This window comes from Balaenoptera acutorostrata, chromosome 5 (genome assembly GCF_949987535.1).
Source record: "Balaenoptera acutorostrata chromosome 5, mBalAcu1.1, whole genome shotgun sequence".
Lineage (NCBI taxonomy): Eukaryota > Metazoa > Chordata > Mammalia > Artiodactyla > Balaenopteridae > Balaenoptera > Balaenoptera acutorostrata.
Genome location: NC_080068.1, coordinates 85,322,452 through 85,342,525, shown reverse-complemented (window position 1 = coordinate 85,342,525; position 20,074 = coordinate 85,322,452).

Below are 20,074 nucleotides of genomic sequence, written 5' to 3'. Positions count from 1 at the left end.
TCTGAGTTGTATTGACCTAAAGAGTTAATTTCCTTTGTATTTTTTAAAGAAAATATTAAAAATCAACAGTCTCAAAGAAAAATCTGTGCAAACCCATGTCCCCACATCATCTATCTGTTGAGTGTAGTTGACTATCAAACAGTAAGTTATTTACATTTGGAAGAATAAAAGTTTCAGTCACATCCATTCCATTGATCTGTTATTTTACTGGAAGTATTCTAGGTTCTGAAACTATGATGCAGGCTTGTCTGTCATTCTCTTGCAAATATCAAAATTAAAAACTTGGCACTCAGGGAAAGAAAACAATAGCAATGAGAACAACCACAACAGCAGGAAAATCCCTGTTCCTCAGCTGACTTTCTGATTTGTCCTCCAGATTCCCTACCATCCATCAGCTAAAATCTCTGTAGCTCTATTTTTGCACTGTCAGAAAATAATTTAAAATAGCTTCTGCCAGCATGGACATGGTGCTCTCACTCTTATAAGCCTACAATTTACATCTTTTAAGATTAAAATACATGACCAATTGCAGCTGGGGAAGTAATGTGAGCCTCACAGAATTCTGCACACCACTGCTTTGAGACCAGAAGAGGGGCTAGAAGGTTCAATCGCTATTCACTTGATCTTAAGATTTTGCTGTGTCGGAGAGAAATACTGTGTTTAGGGGACAGGACACTCAATCTGCTGCTGGCCAGCATATTGATTGCATAAAGTGTGATTTGCTGCCTGAATAAAGAAATATTTTGGAATCACAGTTGGACTTGGATATTTGGCACATTTGCTGAGAAGCAAATTCAATACATTAAAAGATTTACTCCATCCTTCTACTTATATAAAATATCTCCCCAAACTATAACTTTGCAATGTATTTGTGGGGGAAGTGGATTGTTGGGTATTCACACCTCAACATATTCCTGGGTGTAACTTTATTTTTTACCCAAATCATATACCATTTATAGATAAAATTTGGGGGCAAAAAAACCATAGAGTTTCATAGCTTAAAGGATCTTATAAGCATCATCAAGTTATATCCTAGATAAAATGACTAAGGTATAGGGAGGAACAGCTGGTTAGTAGAAGGGCTGAAACTGCCTCGATTTTTCTGACTTGAAATCATTCATTAGCACCTGGAGGCAGCAGGTAATAGTTGAGGACTGAATAGCTTTTCATGTGCTGTTTCATTCAATATGTTAGCATTTACACCATTTGAAGTTTAGTAGCTAGCTCTGCGAGAGTGAAATATTTACATTTTAAAAAACCAAGCAGTCTACTAGAGGCTCTTCATCATGGAGAGATTCCTAAGCAGTTTTTTATTATTTGGTTGCTCTGACTCCATTTCCTCACCTTTCAATTGTGATGATGGTTGTATCTACCTCACAGGGTTGTTTAAAGGAATACTTGAAGATGTGTAAAGAACATGTACCTAGGCACATGATAAGTAGTGCATATAAGTGTTTGTTATCACTAGAGCCTTCTTGTTCCAGAAAAAAAATTAAAGCTTAATCAGTTGAAACATGATTTTATTATTGAAACAAAAAAACAAGTGAATTTTCTCTCTGAAGAAGAAAGCTAGTGCTGTTTTCCTTGAGAAGCAACGTGTCTTAAAGTGCAATTAACTGTTTAGGAGGTGGCTTGTGTAACACAAACTAGTTTCTACTTGGATTCACTTGAAGGATTGAGGCAGAATAATGAAATAGAGAAGTTGCTTATATGACTTCCTCTCCTGTTTGTCACTGAACCTATACTTCCTGGTCCTAACATTTTATATAACATTACTTTTAATTGTCTCCTTTTGGGGAGAGGGATAGAGCAAGAAAAACATGAGAAAAATCCTCATTAAATTCACTGAATTATATATTACAGATATTTTTTCGTGGATTGTTGGCATCCTGAAAGTAATACTTAAATATTTTCCCAGCATGGCATAATCTATGCCTGCACATATTTTGCATAAGTTATTACCTTCTACCAAGGAATGAAAATGAGAATTGTTTAAAATGGGATATGCTTGATAGTGAATCAAATTTCCCTAGTATGTAAATTATTTCCTTGGAGTGAATAAGGCACATTGGGAGCAATTTAATAAATGATACCCTGGAGGTCTGAATGGATTAATGAACCTGATTATTCTTCTCCTGCAGAAGGAGAAAACTGTCACTCTGCAGATAACTTAAAATGAGCTCTCCATAGTGTCACTTCAAGGTATTTTGTGGGGTGAGAAGGGATAAATATAGGTGCCCCATTTAATACTTCTTGGGGTAGAGCTACTTTACATGATTACCTTCTTTCCTTCTCAGTATGGTGTCATTAGCAAAGAAGCATATAGTCTCATTGGGGCAGAGAGTGAACTGGTCTGTTAAAAAACCACATCTACCCCGGTGCCATGGAGCCTAGCCTAAGGTGAATGCCAAAGTCTTTTTCTCCTAAATCCTGATGTTTAAGGCTGTACCTTGTTTCCTCTGCAGTGTTTCATAGGTATTTTCCAATAGAGTACTTCTATGGAATGGGCTTAGTGCTCTTTAGCCAGCCACAGACAAAAGGTAAGGTATATGTAAGTCTCAATAAGAAAACAGAGTTTCTTATCTTTTTATTAAAAATAGCTTATTAGATTGCTACTCATGTGTGACAAATTACCACAAACATAGAGGCTTAAAACAACAAAACATTATCTCATTATCTTGGTCAATCCAGGCTGCTAAAACAAAAATATCATAGACTGGGTGACAAACAATAGACTTTTATTTCTCACAGTTCTGGAGGCTGGGAAATCCAAGGCCAAGGTGCTAGCTGATTCAATTCTTGGTGAGGACCCTTGTTTACAGATGGATGAATGCCTTCTTGCTGAATCCTCACATGGTGGAGAGAAAGAGAGCTTGGGTTTCTTCATCCTCTTATGAGGACACTAATCCCATCATGAGGACTCCATGCTCACAACTGCGTCTAAACCTAATTATCTCCCAAAGGCCCCACTTCCTAATTGCATCCCATTTGGGGAATGAAAGTTTTGGGCCTACATACAGAATCTTCTAGGCTGCTCCTTGAATTCTTTCCCTTCCCAGGTGGTTCAACATTTTTTTAAAAAATCAATACAAATAGGTATCTATCCAAAAAAAAAGAAAAAAAATGTGACTTGCAAATGACCCAATCTAAAAATTAAGAAGACAGTAGGAGAAGTAGATCTATAATTAAACAATACAAGCAGACTATATTTAGTGTATCAGGGAATACAGAAATTGTTTTATAGTAAGAACAAGGACAGATTAATTTCAAGGGAGATATAGAGGAAAGAGGAAAAGTTGGAAACTACCTGGTGGAGGACAGATGGGATGGGAGACAGGCTTTCAAAGTTTTGTAAGATTTTAACAGACATTTGGAGTGAAGATTTATAACATTTCGGAATATTCATCCAATTAATCATTGACTATTTAACCAATATTTTTGTGAACTGAAAATGTATAGGGCTCTATGTTACTGAGTGCTGAGTATATACCAGAAACATGTGGCTGAACAGGTCACATATATTACTCACTAAATACTTTAAACAACCCTAAATGGGGAGGCACCATGATAAAAGAAGTAATTATCGGGACGTCCCTCGTGGCACAGTGGATAAGACTCAGTGCTCCCAATGCAGGGGGCCCGGGTTCAATACCTGGTCAGGAAACTAGATCCCACATGCATGCCACAACTAAGAGTTCACATGCCACAACTAAGGACACCTCCTGCCACAACTAAGACCCAGTGCAACCAAATAAATAAATATTTTTAAAAAAAGAAGTAATTATGGGCCAAAAATGAGAGAGAAGAAATTTTAAAAGTCTTCCTCAATGATATGACCCCTGAACTAAATTTTGAAGGAGGTATAGGAATTGTTTAGCAATCAAAGAGGGGTAGAAAAATTATGTAATTAAGTTACCCAAGCACTAGAGAGCAGGGTACATTTGAAAACTGCAAGTTGTTCAATATTACTAGAACACGACTATGTGGATGAGTGGATATATGTATACATATAGCTGATTCATTTTGCTGTACACCTGAAACTAACACAATATTGTAAATCAACTATACTCCAATAAAAACTTTTTAAAAAGGAGAGTTTTATAAACAAATGTGATCCTTTAATGTGATTAAGAAAAGTTACTTCCTTCAGGCAGACATATTGCCAAAAAGTACCCCTCCCCTGTTTCCCCTAACCAGGGTATGAGATTTATCAAGTGGAGTGGAGGCTAAACTCCAGACCCTGTTAATCCTGATGATCAGAATGAAAAATCAGCTACAAGTTTATCCAAATCCCTCTCACCAGAGCTTCTGATCTGGGGCACAAGGGAGGTACAGGAATTCAGAGATTTTAAGAGAATTTCAGAGAGATTTTCAGAGAGTTTAAGGGAATCAAGTGAGTTAACAGCTGACAATAACTGATAAGAAATTGTGTAACAGGATGCCAAAGTTAATTACAGGGAGGTAGTACAAAATTATGTAATAAATATCTAGACCTGAGAATCCTGCTTCTCAACTGAGGTCTTCCAATGGATCAGACCCTTTGTCAAGAACCTTGAGCCACCTTAACACAGAAGAGTAGGTTAGAAAGAACAATGCTTTGTGTGAGCTTTCTGTCAAACTTATAGACCTGAATCCACCTTACAGAGTCCCTGTGGGCCTCACATTAAATTTTCTGAGTTTAAGGGACATGGATATGACCTTGAGAATCATCAAGGAACATGTAAAGGGACCTTGAAGCCAGAGTAAGTTATTATGTATAATATATATATATATATTTATATAGCCTGATATGTTGTCTCTCTCCCATGTTATGAAGCAAAATAAACCCCTGGAATTTAGACTTAACCTTGGTGAGAAGACAGGTTTAGGAATTTCAAACTGGGTTTATCAGAAAGGATTGTTTCACAAGAGAAATTAAAAATAATAAACCAAAATAGCTGAAAACAAACACTAATGGGATAGAATTGCAATGAACTGACTAAATTCCCATGTAAGTTGAAAGCTCTAAATAAAAACAGTTCACTACATAAAAAAACTCAATGATATAATTCTTACAGACATGAGTTTTATAACAAGATAATGGGACAGGCAAGAGAGTTCATTGATAAAGTAAATTGCATTTTATACTGAATCTGGAATAATGGATTGAATGAATGGTTTTGAGAAAAAACGTAACATGATTAGATTTATATTTTAAAAGATGACTCTGTCTATAGTGCAAATGATGTGCTGGAGGATATCTGGATTGGAGACAAAAACTCCTATCAATGGGTTGATGTTGATGTTTTGATTCAGATTATTTAGAACAAGGATTAAGATAAGATAGTGTCATTTTTTAATCTTCTTATAAATAATTTGTCATGGGGACTGAAAGGAAAGGAATAATCAAGAAGGAAGATCTTCAGTTTTCTGTCATATCATTAGATTGAAAATAATGCAATTTGCAAACATAGGGAGTGTAGGCAGGAACCAGCAGTGGAGATGAGAATGCTGAAGTATTCTGAAGTATTTGTGGGCCATGAAAATCAGGAAAGTGTACATGTCTGAAGCTCCACAGAGAAATATAGACTGGAGATAGTGAGTTACATCATTAGCATAGAGGTGGTAGTTGAAGACCTGGGATGAGATGATTCTCAAAGTATATAAAGGTAAAAAGAAGTCCAAAATAGAACACTAGAAGGTAGAGAAACACGTGGTCCAGAGAAAAGAGTGAAACAAGTCACAATGGGAACATTGCTTTCCTGGTAGACGAGGAAGAACAGAGTTTCAAGAAGAAAAGAAAAGATCAACAGTGTAAATGTCAAAAAGAGTTCAAATATGATAAGAACTAAAATGTGTCTATTAGATTAAGCAAAGAATAAGACAGTGTTGACCTTTGTGAAAAATTCAATAAAAATGGTAAGGGCAAAAGTTAAATTACAGGGAGTTGTGTTATGGATGGGAAGTTAGATCTTAGTCTTTCAAGCGTTTCCATCATGAAGAGGAGGATTGGAGAGCAGCTAGAAAGGTCAAAGTGGCTGCAGTGTACTCTCAGCAGGGACAATATCACCACAAGGGACAAAATTAGTTTTTTTAGTGAAGGAGTGGGAATGAAAAATATCTTACTCTTTTTGTGTATAAAGCACTGAGATACACAACACTCAAAGAGGCACAGAGTATATCTTTGGTATTAAAACTTCATGGGGGGCTTCCCTGGTGGCGCAGTGGTTGAGAGTCTGCCTGCTAATGCAGGGGACACGGGTTCGGGCCCTGGTCTGGGAGGATCCCACATGCCGCGGAGCAGCTGGGCCCGTGAGCCACAACTACTGAGCCTGCGCGTCTGGAGCCTGTGCCCCGCAACGGGAGGGGCCGCGATAGTGAAAGGCCCGCGCACCGCGATGAAGAGCCGTCCCTGCACCGCAATGAAGAGCGGTCCCTGCACCGCGATGAAGAGCGGTCCCCGCACCGCGATGAAGAGTGGCCCCCGCTTGCCGTAGCCGGAGAAAGCCCTCGCACGAACCGAAGACCCAACACAGCCAAAAATAAATAAATAAATAAATAAAGTAGCTATTAAAAAAAAAAAAAAAAAAAAAACTTCATGGGGCAAAATTAAGTAAAACGGTCTAAAAAGTTTCCTTAAGAGGAAAACAATAACAAACAACAATAATAATAATAAAAATAAGAAAGTTAAGAAACACTTGTGTAAAGTAGTGGTGTTTGCAGAAAAGAAAAGGAAGTATTCAAAGTTGGAAGAAAAATAAAAGTATTTATAATCTGTAAAAATTGTAATAAAAAGTTGGGATTCAAAAGGACCAGATAATGAGAAAAAGATTAACCTTAGAAAGTATACATGATACCTCTTTCTCTGAAAGGAAGAAAGGGTAAGAATGGAGCCTAGAGCCTCATATTTTGTAAATGAGAGTGTCCTGTTTGATGGCTTTTATATTCTTGTTCCTAAGAAATAAAATCATTTACTCAGAGTGAGGGATCAAGAGATCAGATAGAAAGGAGAGATCAGAAGTTAAGTATATGTTAAACTATTTTGGAGAAAATAGAGTGTGGTAGGCAGAGTTCTGAGATGGTGTCCAAGACTCCTGCCCCTTGGTGTACAAGCCCTGCTTTTAGTTCTCTCCCATTGGGTGTGGTCAGGGCTAGGAATGTGACTAATTTTGCTTTCATGATTAGGTTAATTTATATGACAAAGGAAGGAATTTGAATATGTAATTAAGTCCCCAAATGCTTTTGAGAAATCCAAAGATTATGCTGGGTGGGTGTGATCCAATCAACCCTTTCAAACCTTGAAAGGGATTGGGCCCTTCCTGAAGGAAGAGTTTCAAAATTCCTGTGAAGTTTCTCCTGTTGACCTTGAAAAAGTGAACTGGCATTTTGTGAACCACTGTGGAATTTGTTGACATGAAAAGTGGCCTTTAGAAGCTGAGCAGTACTTCGTAGATATTTAGCAAGAAGATGGGCATCTCAATTATATGACCACCAGAAAATGAATTCTGCCAGCAACCTTAATGTGCTTTGAAGCAGATCCTGCCTTAGTTAAGCATCCAAAAAAGAATATAGGTCAGTGAGACTAGAATCAGTCTGTATAGCTCCAGAATGATTTTCCAGAATCACTTAGTCACCTAGAGGTGTGGAGGGAGGAATTACCTGCAATTTTCTAGGAAAGAGTGATAAAAGGGAAAGGTAGGGAAGGACAAGAAGACAAAAGAATGTTGATATTGGCAAGGGAGTGATTTAAGTAGGGCTCTACTATTTGTTAGGAGTATAATGATAAGAAACTTTCCTGTGCCTTAATTTCCTCTTCTACAAAATGGGATAATAATAGTAGATGCCTCATAGGATCATTGTGAATACTTAATACATTTAAAGCACATACAACAGTGCCTGCCTGTGGTAAGCCCTTAAGAGCAGTTAGATCGTGGTTAAGGGACTAGTTACGAAGTGATAGTATTATAACCTGAATGGAAAAGGAAGATGAGATCAGAGTGGATAGTTTAGGAGAAAATAGAAATTAAAGGATGGCATGAAAGTAGATGGTCAAAGAGAAAATGTGGATAGTACAAAGAAATGAGGAAGCCTAAGGGGATTAAAGTTAAAGTGTGATACTGGATTTACATTTGGAAAAGAAGAGTATATAAACAAAAGAATGTTGCCCTTCAGTCCAGTTCTACAAGGATCAAGTCATTAGGCACTGTGGTCGCTAACCTACAGTGCACCCTGAAAGAAATTCAGGATAAAGAACAGGATGAGCACTCCGTGTTTTGGGAAAACAGGTGAAACAGGCCCTTAGATAGTTAGATATATTTCAGGAAAAATTTTAATGAACCTAGATTCTTACATCTTCCCCTACATAGAAAAGCACTAAAAGCATTAACTAAAATATCTGATCCTCATGACTAGCAGTAACTTTTTACCAAGATGTATGATTGACTGCATGTATCCCCTAGCAAAAACCGCACATATACTGGCCTCTTCCCCTACCTCTCCAGAGAAGTTGCTCAGAGCTGTCTGAGAGGCCGTCTCGCAGCTATAGTCTGCAGTAAGACACTGAATAAAACTCAACTCACAGTCCTTACATTGTCCATTTATTTTTTTCTAGTTCACAAGTACTTGGAAGTGAATTTACACACACACAACACATACATGTACAAACACATGTAAATGTATATATATATGTGTATATATATATATATATATATACACACACACGTGTATATATATAAAGTATATAATCTATAATATATATAATAGATGTTTTGTACCCAGGGAAAGACATGACACAATTTTTCATGGAGCATTTGTGGGGAAAAAAAGGAATTAAGATAAATACAAAACAGGAGGGAACATAGCTAAATGGATTGGTAGGTATTTGAACAATTAATCTCATAAAAAAGGCTAACAACCTCTGGGGTAAAGTTCTCTGGGGGCATGCTTAGGACTCTTTGTTAAACAACTGTGTTGATCATATGTGTGGCATAGTTGGCTGAATTGTAATGTATGTAACATAGAGGAATGTCTTGATGCATGGCTTAAATGGAAATATAAAATATTCTTAAGATGAAATAATTATATGTAACGTTTAAATTTAAAACCTTTGTCTTAGGCACTCACAGTTTTTGTGGAAGCATAAGATACTAAGTATATTTGTTTGCAAAAAAAGCCACATTGTTTTGTAGCTCCTCACATCCAAGAGGTAGAAGCCATTACTCTACCCTTCAAGGGAGACTTGCCTTCTTACTTGCTCTAACTCATAGAATGTGGAAAAAGTGATGCTGTGCTCTTTCTGAGCCTAAGCCTGAGAGGCTGAACAGCTTCCACTCTTGCTAATTTTAGTATTCTGTAACGACTGTCACATGAAGAAATGTACATGACGAGAAACATAAGGCATAAGCTTTCTGCTGCCCTGCTCCACAATCCCGCAAGCACCTGACATGTGAGTGAAGCCCTCCTGGGTCAGCCAACCACCAGGCAACCCACCAGCTAACCACATCCCATGAATGAGCTCAGCAGAGGTCAGCCAAGTTGGCTCAAACTACACTAGAGGAACTGCCTAGCCAACACAAAATGGTGAGCTAAATAAACATCTGTTATTTTATGCCCCTATGGTTTGAAACGGTTGGTGCAGATATAGTAATGCAATTAGAGAAAACAACCTAATATTCTGATTACATATTTGGTATGAATCACCTAAATGATAAAGGTGCTAAAACAAGCAAACATAGAAACAAAGTAAAGACAGTGACACATTTTCTTAAGTTGTATTAATTGAAATAAATTGTCCAGAAAAATAATGATAATCATTCTAGGCTGCATTCCCACAGACATGTTACAGACGGAGACTGATATTCAATTAAAATGCAATATTTTATAGACATATTAATTTAATGCTGCATATGCAAAGGAAAGGGACCAGGATTTTACTCATAAGAATCCAACGTTCATTTTTTCTACAATCTGGAGATACAAAAATTCAGGAGGAACCTAAGAACTAGCTCCAATATCAAATTTAACATGTCACAGAGGATTGAACTTATATTCTGCATGGCTCTGAAATGCAGAAAACAGAGCAGGATATATATATGTTTGGGGGAAACAAATATCAGTTTAATCCAAACAGAAATATTCTAGCAATTAAAATTCAAAAGGGAATGTGCTGTAAACTGGTAGAGGTTCCCCCTCACAGGAAGCATGGTATCAAGTTAATGATGGAACTGTAACATTCTTTCCAACATGGAGATGTTATTTTGTTACATGCACTTTCTAACACAAGGGAGAGAATGGATTGTCTTTTAATTTTTTTATTATTTTTTTTATTGGAGTATAGTTGCTTTACAATGTTGTATTAGTTTCTACTGTACAATGAGGTGAATCAGCTATATGTATACATATATCCCCTCCCTCTTGGACTTCCCTCCCGCTTTCCCCCATCATGCCCATCTAGGTCATCACAGAGCACCGAGCTGAGCTCCCTGTGCTATACAGCATAGATAGCTAGTGGGAGAATGGATTGTCTTCAAGCTTGATCACGTTGTTAATCAAGAGAACACCATGTCCCAAACTGGAAGATATGTGGCTTGAAGTTATGAGGATATAGAAGACTGAGGGGGAAAGAGGAAGAAATGGAAAAGCATCCAAACTCAAACTTCCTTATTTTTTTTTTTTTCTGTTCAATTGCCAGATAGCAATTGAGTTTGCCTAGTACAGTCTCATTTTAGCTACAACTGAGCCACAGAACCTGTATTACAGTATTCAAAGGGGGAGCAAACACCAAATAATCAGAGAATAGGACATAGCAGTCCATAACTAAATGCTTAGTTTGTTGGTCCATGCTGTAAACATTAGAAGAGCTCAGTGAAACAAAATAATTTTATAGAGTCAGTATCGAAGAAAATGTTAACATAAACTGAGCCTTGAGTTTAGCCTTAAAAGATAGAAAGAAGGTATATTTAAATTCGGTTTCCTAAATGTTATATCTATTCACCAAGCATATAATAACAATAGGTAATATTTAGGGTCTACTTATTAAGTACACAAAACTTTGCCCATTGTATCCATTTATCTCATTTTTAACTGCACAACAATCCTACTAGATATGTATCCATATTTCCCCATTTTAGAGATAAAGAAACTCAGGGAACAGAAAGGTTAAGTAGTTTGCCTAAGGTTGCACTGCTAGAAAAGAGCAGAGTCAGCAATCACCCTCATTCAGTCAAGCCCCAGACCCCAGGTGTCTAACCAGTAGAGCACTGCCTCGGTGCAAAAACTGTGTGCTAGACACTGCACTAGGCTTAATGGAAGACACTGAGCTAGATATTTCTAAGTGAAGCTCTAAAGACTACCACAGAGTGAGGAGGACCGATATGGAATAACTAAATACAATTAAGATAGAGTTCGGTAAATTTCAAAATGTACCTACAAACCAAATGCTATGGGGCAACAGTAGTGGGTGAGATTAGTTTGGCTGATGAGATTACGGAGGACTTCATGGAGGAGGTAATATTTAATTTTGATTTTGAAGGAGGGGTATGATTTTAAGCATTTTGATCACTCTGACAATTTAGGAGAGACAGATGATGTTTTGCTGCTATGGGATGAAGCAAAAACCCTAGGGAGAATTGAGATAGGAATCTTTCTCCTATTCACAAGGCAAAGCACACTCTGCTACCAAAAAAGAAAAATCAGGTGTATGATCTCTTAGATTCCTAGGGATATCTTTTACTAAGAGACTATTTTATTTCACACATACTGCAATACATTAAAGTATATCTCACATACAACTTTCTTTTAATTGCATATGCTTTTTATAGAATACAATGCTGCCAGAGGATTAATAAAATTAACATTGTAGGGTATAGTTATGTACTTAATAACTATATATGAGTTCTTATAAAAGAATCTGTAAAAGAAGTTAGAGCAATAGTATTTTAAAATCTGCAAACACTTTGCAATGGGATTTAAAAAAAAATCAAAACCAAACAAACACTTCTAAATCTATCTGCTAAATTATCTTTTTTAGGTTTTTTTTCTTCCCTCTCAGTCCTAGACCTGGGTTCCCTCTCTTAGCATCACGTAATAGAACAATCCCTGAATTCACTTTCAAACTAGAAACGCCTGCTCCCACCTCGTCCCTTCCAGTTAAAGCTTTAGTGGAAGAATACATTGCTGGAACCAGCCTGTCATGTCCACCTGGTAGTTCAGTCTCCCATGAAACTTTCAGGGCCTTTTGGGTCATCTGCTTTATGTGCCACTGGCCTCACTCACATCCCCAAAGTGTACCACACCATCCATGAAACTGACATCTCTGACAGAATGCCTCATGCTCAGTGATGCCTTCTTCCTAGAGATGTCCCTATGGACAAAGACCAAAAGGTAGATGGAGTAGCAGAGGTGAAAATAAAATATAAGCCTTTAAAGAAGATAGAACTAATTCTTGGAAACTTGTAAATTTCATGCTACAGTAAATAAACTTAACTGAAAAATTGGGGATTATTTAAACTTGGTGCCAGTACCATGATATGGTAATATCTGTGTTGTGTCAATGGCAGGTAAAAGCGATCAAGATGGTAAGAAAATAATGGAAAGGAAATCAATTTATAATATTGTAAAGATTCAAATATGTGATGAACATGACCAGACAAGGACAGCTGACGTAGAAATTATTAAATAGTACGGATGAAAAGGAGCTGCAGAGATAGCATAAATAGAAAGTGATGCCATAACTCAGAGATGGATAATAGCAGAGAATAATTTTAAAACTTTCAGCCTAGGAGGTTAATGGGTTTAATTCACTCAGGAAAACCTTACTAAGTGTTCAAAATGTGCTTGTCTTAGGAAGAGGTAATTGGATGCAGAAATAAAACCACAATCTCTACTATCAGATAGCTTGCAGTTTATGATGGAATGTCAATAGAACAATAAAAATTAATAATAATTGTAAGTAGTGGAGCTTCAGCAATGGTTTGTATGTTTAAAATAGGGACATGGCATGAAAGTATGATATTCAGGAAGAGCTTAAAAAAATTGAGTGAATTATAAAGAATAAATGTGTATTTTTTTAATAGAAATAGTTGGATGGGAGAAGGGTATACTTGGAAGGAAGGTCAAAAACTTTAAATAGTTGTTGGGAGGGATGAGAAACACACACATTTTTAAAGCCATTATTCATGGCTAGAACTCAGAATTTAGTGGGAGAAGGAGAAAAAAGAATAAAATATTGTGTGGTCAGGGAGATTTTCATGAAAAAGTTCTGTGGATATTTCCTTGAATCAATGGAAAACAATAAAGGATTTTAATCAAGGAAGTTCAAGGATCAAATTTGTATTTCAAAATGCTCTAGGGCAGCACCATGGAGAACTGATTCACTAGTAATCAGACTGGAGACATGAGACTAGTTAGGGAGAAGATGCTGTAAGAGAGAGGAGGGGTAGCTAGGACCTCTACTAATAGAGGGCAGGAGAAAAGGGAATAGAGATTAGAAAACAGTTCAAAATGGTTTATTAAAAGGATAAAATCAATAGTATGTGATGATCAAAACCATGTGCTGAGATGCTACTCCTTCAGAAAGGCCCTCCCCGCTAAGGCTAATCAATAGCCACCCATTGCAGAGACATCTGCCTATCCCCATTCTTTCCCCATGCCTTCCTTAATAACACGATTTCATTTGAAGTAGCAATGAAAATGCCAAAAGAATGGCATCCCCTTCAGCATGATGTAGCCAACTAGAATTAAATGAACATGATTTTTGGAGTCTCCAGGAATATTATTAAAAGGTGTCAACTTCTTTGGTATGTGCCTCCTTTTCCTTTTCTGTGCTTTGTTTTCTGCTGCCTGGAACTTAGACTCAATGGCTGAAGTCCAGCCACCTTCATGAACTAAGAAGTGATTTTGAGTTGAAAGCTATCTTGGTCAGCTCAGGCTGCTATAACAAAGTACCATAGCCTGGGTGGCTTATAAACAACAGAAATGTATTCTTCATAGTTCAGGAAGCTGGAAATCTGAGATCAGGGTGCCAGCTTGGCTGGGTTCTGAATAGAATCCTCTTCTGGGTTGTAGACTGCCAACTTCTTGTTGTATCCTCACATGGCTGAGAGCAGACACAGGAAGGGAAATCTCTCATGACTCTTATAAGAATACTAATCCTACTTGTGTGGGCTCTACTCTTATGACCTCTTCTAATCCTGATTACTGCCCAAAGGGCCCACCTCCCAATATCATCATATTGGGGGCATAGGGTTGCATTCAACATGTTAATTTTTCAGAGACATAAGCATTCAGTTCATAATAGAAACTCTATACAAGACTTGTAGAAAAAGGTGGCTCAGAGGTCCCTAAAGAAAATGATGCTGCCCTACAAGCCCTGAACTGGAGTTTCTTTACCATCAGAGGGAAATGAATTTCAATAATGTCACTTTTATTTTAGATTTTCTGTTTTATGCAACTAAATCTAATCACAAATGATGTACCCTTTCCCCACTATGCTTAATATTTTTGTTACTTTCTATTATCTAAAATCATTTTCTTTGTTTGTTACTTATTCATTGTCTACCCTCTTCCTACTAGCCCCGAAGCACTATGAGAGAACAGTTATGGTTTATCTTGTTTATCATTATATTCCAAGCAACCAGCACAGTACATACATAAACTGAGCAGCCAACACATATGCTTTGAATGACTAAATGGATGAATAATGTGGATGGGATATGGAATAGGCAAATATATCAAATACTGGTTTCTGCCTTTGGAAGCTATCTCAATAATATAAACAGTTTTAAAATGGAGAAAAACTGCAGATCTGAGGAAAGGATGAGTCCAATTTTTATCATCTTGAACCTGAGATGTCTAATTCACATCCAGGTTGACTCATCCAGTAGAAAGTTAGGTATATATGAATTTAGAGCTCAAAAGAGTGTTCGGGGTTTGGGAATAACAGTATTGTTAAGCATCAATGTACAGGGGATAATTTGAAGTCGAGAGAAGTGATGAGATTGTACAAAGAAAAGTACTGAGAGCAGAAGCCAGAGAAACATAATACTATGTTCAGTAGAAGAAGAGTTAGAAAGGCAGGGAAAGAAAGGGAAACACATCTTGCCTGAAAGGCAGGGTAATGTTGAAAGTAAGTGAGAGTGGTAAACAGACTCAAATATAAATAAAAGAAGAAATTATCCTTTGAATTCCACAACTAGAAGACATCTGTAAATATCAGGGCAGCAGTAGATTTTGTGAGGTAAAAAGAGAAAGCACATGGAAACAAAATTGAGATATTGAAAGTAGGCCACTTGTTCATTCGACTATACCAGAAAAGTAATGAGAAAGACGCAGCAGGATTAAGAAGAAAAGATGGGGTTAAGAGAGTAACATTTATTTATATTCAAGTGGGAGCCATTTGGATATATTTTTATCTAATGCAAACTAAGCAGCAATAAAAAGAAAGCAGTTGAAAATACAGGGAGAAGAGGGAATTTTGATGGGATAAAATCTCTCCAGATCATGAAAGCTAGATCTTTGAAGTGAGATACTTGTAATTCTAAACTTGCAAGTAGAAAAGAGATATTTACTTCTATAGATCTAAATTCTGACTCAATTCTTGGTCCCAGTTTGCACTGGCTTTTTGAAAATTGTAATAGAAATGTTCAGTCTGACATTTTATCTGGAATGATTTCTTCTTCTCAATCCCTGAAGAATATGAAAGGTGATTGGCTCCCTTCTTTGATGTGAAGTCAATATTTCCAAAATGTCTCCTCTGAGGCAAAGATGTTATTAGGACTAAAGCTAAAGTCACTGCATGAGATTGATGATTTCTCAATTTTGAAAAGATGAATGTGGAAGTTGAGGGTATAATATTTCAAAGCTCTAAAGTGAAGATGTTGAAGAATGCAAAAGGAAAGGAAGCAAATTTTATCAAGTGCCTGCTATCTATAATATTTTTATCAATTTTATATATGCAGGAATAGTAATTTTATATAAACAAAGAGTGAAGTTGAAAGGTTCAGTAACTTACCCTGGGGACAGAGGTACTATATGGCAAAGTCAAGATACATGTCCAATCTCTTTGGCTCCAAAGTCCACGCTCATTCAAGCATACCTCACAACCTCCTTAAAACTGTCCTGGTTGAAATTTTTCATCAAGATGTGTATTGCAATGTTGTGTGTCCATCATCATATCACATCCCGTGTGCAATAAAATAATTACGTACATTATTAAAGGTATTTTTTGTACCATGATGAAAAGAAATTGGACTGAGCAACCAAACAATGCTATGACCTAAAAAAATAAGAAAACATCTCGAAATATTTTAATTCTGAATTTAACATGTTAACCCCACAAAATTAATTCTTGCCCAAGACTAAAATTATATTGTTTCTTGACAAAATCTAAGGTAATAATTACTGACAAAATGATGTCCACTCTCTAGCATTTACAATCATTCTACTTTTATCTGTAGGCTTCATATCACTTAGCTTCTGGACCAGGGAAATGGAAATTATCCCATTAGGTATTAATGCTTTTAACAACTTTGTGAATTACTTTGTCTCAGTATTTAACAAATTCTTTGAACTCTAGAATAAGAAGGCTTACTGATTTAAGTAAAGGCTTTGTGATTTAAATAAATCAACAAAAAAGGAAATTTCTAGGCAAATAAAGATATAAAAGAATAAATGCTCTGGAAGGACCTTCAAGATGGTGGAGGAATAAGACGTGGAGATCACCTTCTTCCCCACAAATACATCAAAAATACATCTACATGTGGAACAACTCCTACAGAACACCTACTGCACTCTGGCAGAAGACCTCAGACTTCCCAAAAGGCAAGAAACTCCTGACATACCTCAGTAGGGCAAAAGAAAAAAGGAAAAACAGAAAAAGAAAGAATAGGGTTGGGACCTGCACCTCTGGGAGGGAGCTTTGAAGAAGGAAAAGTTTCCACACACTAGGAAGCCCCTTCACTGGTGGAGACAGGGAGGTGGAAGGTGCGGGCGAAGCTTCAGAGCCACAGAGGAGAGCGCAGCAACAGGGGTGCAGATGGCAAAGCGGAGAGATTCCCACACAGAGGATCTGTGCTGACCAGCAATCACCAGCCTGAGAGGCTTCTCTGCTCACCCACTGAGGTGGCTAGGGGCTGGGAGCTGAGGCTCGGGCTTCAGAGGTCAGACCTCAGGGAAACGACTGGGGTTGGCTGTGTGAACACAGCTTGAAGGTGCCTAGTGAGCCACAGCTAGCCAGGAGGGAGTCCAGGAAAAACTCTGGACCTACCTAAGAGTCAAGAGACCATTGTTTCAGGGTGTGCAAGGAGAGGGGATTCAGAGCATCGCTTAAATGAGCTTCAGAGATGGGTGCAAGCCGTGGTTATCAGTGCGGACACCAGAGACGGGCATGAAACACTAAGGCTGCTGCTACAGGAACCAAGAATCCTGTGTGCAAGCACAGGGCACTATACACATCTCCCCTCCCAGGAGACTGTGCAGCCCGCCACTGCCAGAGTCCCGTGATCAGGGACAACTTCCCAGGAGAACACAAGGCCTGCCTCAGGCGGTTGCAACATCACACAGGCCTCTGGCGCCACAGGCTAGCCCGCATTCTGTACCCCCCCTCCCCCCGATCTGAGTGAGCCAGAGCACCCTAATTAGCCACTCCTTTAACCCCCTCCTGTTTGGGTGAAGAACAGATGCCAGAGGGCAACCTACATGCAGAGGCAGGGCCAAATCCAAAGCTGAACCCCAGGAGCTGTGCAAACAAAGAAGAGGAAGGGAAATTTCTCTGTGCAGCTTCAGGAGCAGTGGATTAAATCTCCAAAATCAACTTGATGTACCCTGCATCTGTGGGCTACCTGAATAGACAATGAATCATTCCAAAAATGATGCAGTGGACTTTGGGAGCAACTATAGACTTGGGGTTTGCTGTATGTGACTGACTAGTTTCTGATTTATATGTTTATCTTAGTTTAGTTTTAGTGCTTGTTACCATTGGTAGATTTATCTATTGGTTTGGTTGCTCTCTTCTTTTTTTTTAATTACTTTTTAAATTTTTATTTCAATAATATTATTAAAAATTTTTATATTAATAACTTTTATTTTATTTTATTATCTATCTTTCTTTTTTTTCCCTCACTTTTCTTCTGAGCTGTGTGGCTGACAGGGTCTTGTTGCTCCAGCCTGGTATCAGGCCTGACCCTCAGAGGTGGAAGAGCCGAGGTCAGGACATTGGACCACCAGAGACTTCCTGGCCCCATGTACTATCAGTCGGCAAGAGCTGTCCCAGAGATCTCCATATCAACACTAAGACCCAACTCTACTCAAACACCAGCCAGCTCCAGTGCTGGACACCCCATGCCAAACAACTAGCAAGACAGGAACACAACCCCACCCATTAGCAAAGAGGCTGCCTAAAATCATAAGTTCACAGACACTGCAAAACACACCACCAGACTTGGTCCTGCCCACCAGAAAGACAAGATCCAGCCTCATCCACAAGAACACAGGCACCAGTCCCCTGCATGGGGAAGCTTACACAAGCCACTGAACCAACCTTACCCACTGGGGGCAGACAACGAAAACAACGGGAACTATGAACCTGCAGCCTGTGAAAAGGAGACCCTAAACACAGTAAGTTAAGCAAAATGAAAAGTTAGAGAAATACACAGCAGATGAAGGAGCAAGGTAAAAACCCAACAGATCAAACAAATGAAGAGGAAATAGGCAGTCTATCTAAAAAAGAATTCAGAGTAATGATAGTAAAGATGATACTAAATCTTGGAAATAGAATGGACAAAATACAAGAAACGTTTAACAAGGACCTAGAAGAACTAAAGAGCAAACAAACAATGATGAAAAACACAATAAATGAAATTAAAAATTCTTTAGATGGAATCAAAAGCAGAATAACTGAGGCAGAAAAGAGTATAAGTGACCTGGAATATAAAGTACTGGAAATAACTACCATGGAGCAGAAAAGGAAAAAAGAATGAAAAGAATTGAGGACAGTCTCAGAGACCTCTGGGAAGACATTAAACACACCAACATTCGAATTATAGGCTTCCAGAAGAAGAGAAAAAGAAAGGGTCTGAGAAAATATTTGAAGAGATTATCATTGAAAACTTCCCTAATATGGGAAAAGAAATAGTCAATCAGATCCAGGAAGCGCAGAGAGTCCATACAGGATAAATCTAAGGAGAAACACACCAAGACACATATTAATCAAACTATCAAAACTTGAATACAAAGAAAAAATATTAAAAGCAGCAAGGGAAAAACAACAAGTAACATAGAAGGGAATCCCCATAGGTTTAACAGCTGATCTTTCAGCAGAAACTCTGCAAGTCAGAAGGGAGTGGCAGGACATATTTAAAGTGATGAAAGGGAAAAACCTACAACCAAGATTATTCAGCAAGGTTCTCATTCAGATTCAATGCAGAAATTAAAAACTTTACAGACAAGCAAAAGCGAAGAGAATTCAGCACCACCAAACCAGCTTTACAACAAATGCTGAAGGAACTTCTCTAGGCAGGAAACATAAGAGAAGGAAAAGACCTACAATAACAAATGAAAACAATTAAAAAAATGATAATAGGAACATACATATTGATAACTACCTTAAATGTAAATGGATTAAATGCTCCAACCACAAGACATAGACTAGCTGAAAGGACACAAAAACAAGACCCGTATATATGCTGTCTACAAGAGACCCACTTCAGACCTAGGGATGCACACAGACTGCAAGTGAGGGGATGTAAAAAGATATTCCATGCAAATGGAAATCAAAAGAAAGCTGGAGTAGCAATTCTCATATCAGACAAAATAGACTTTCAATTAAAGACTATTACAAGAGGCAAAGAAGGACACTACATAATGATCAAGGGATCGATCCAAGAAGAAGATATAACAATTGTAAAAATTTATGCACCCAACATAGGAGCACCTCAGTACATAAGGTAAAGGCTAACAGCCATAAAAGGGGAAATCGACAGTAACACAATCATAGTAGGGAACTTTAACACCCCAATTTCACCAATGGACAGATCAACCAAAATGAAAATAAATAAGGAAGCACAAGCTTTAAATGACATATTAAGCAAGATGGACTTAA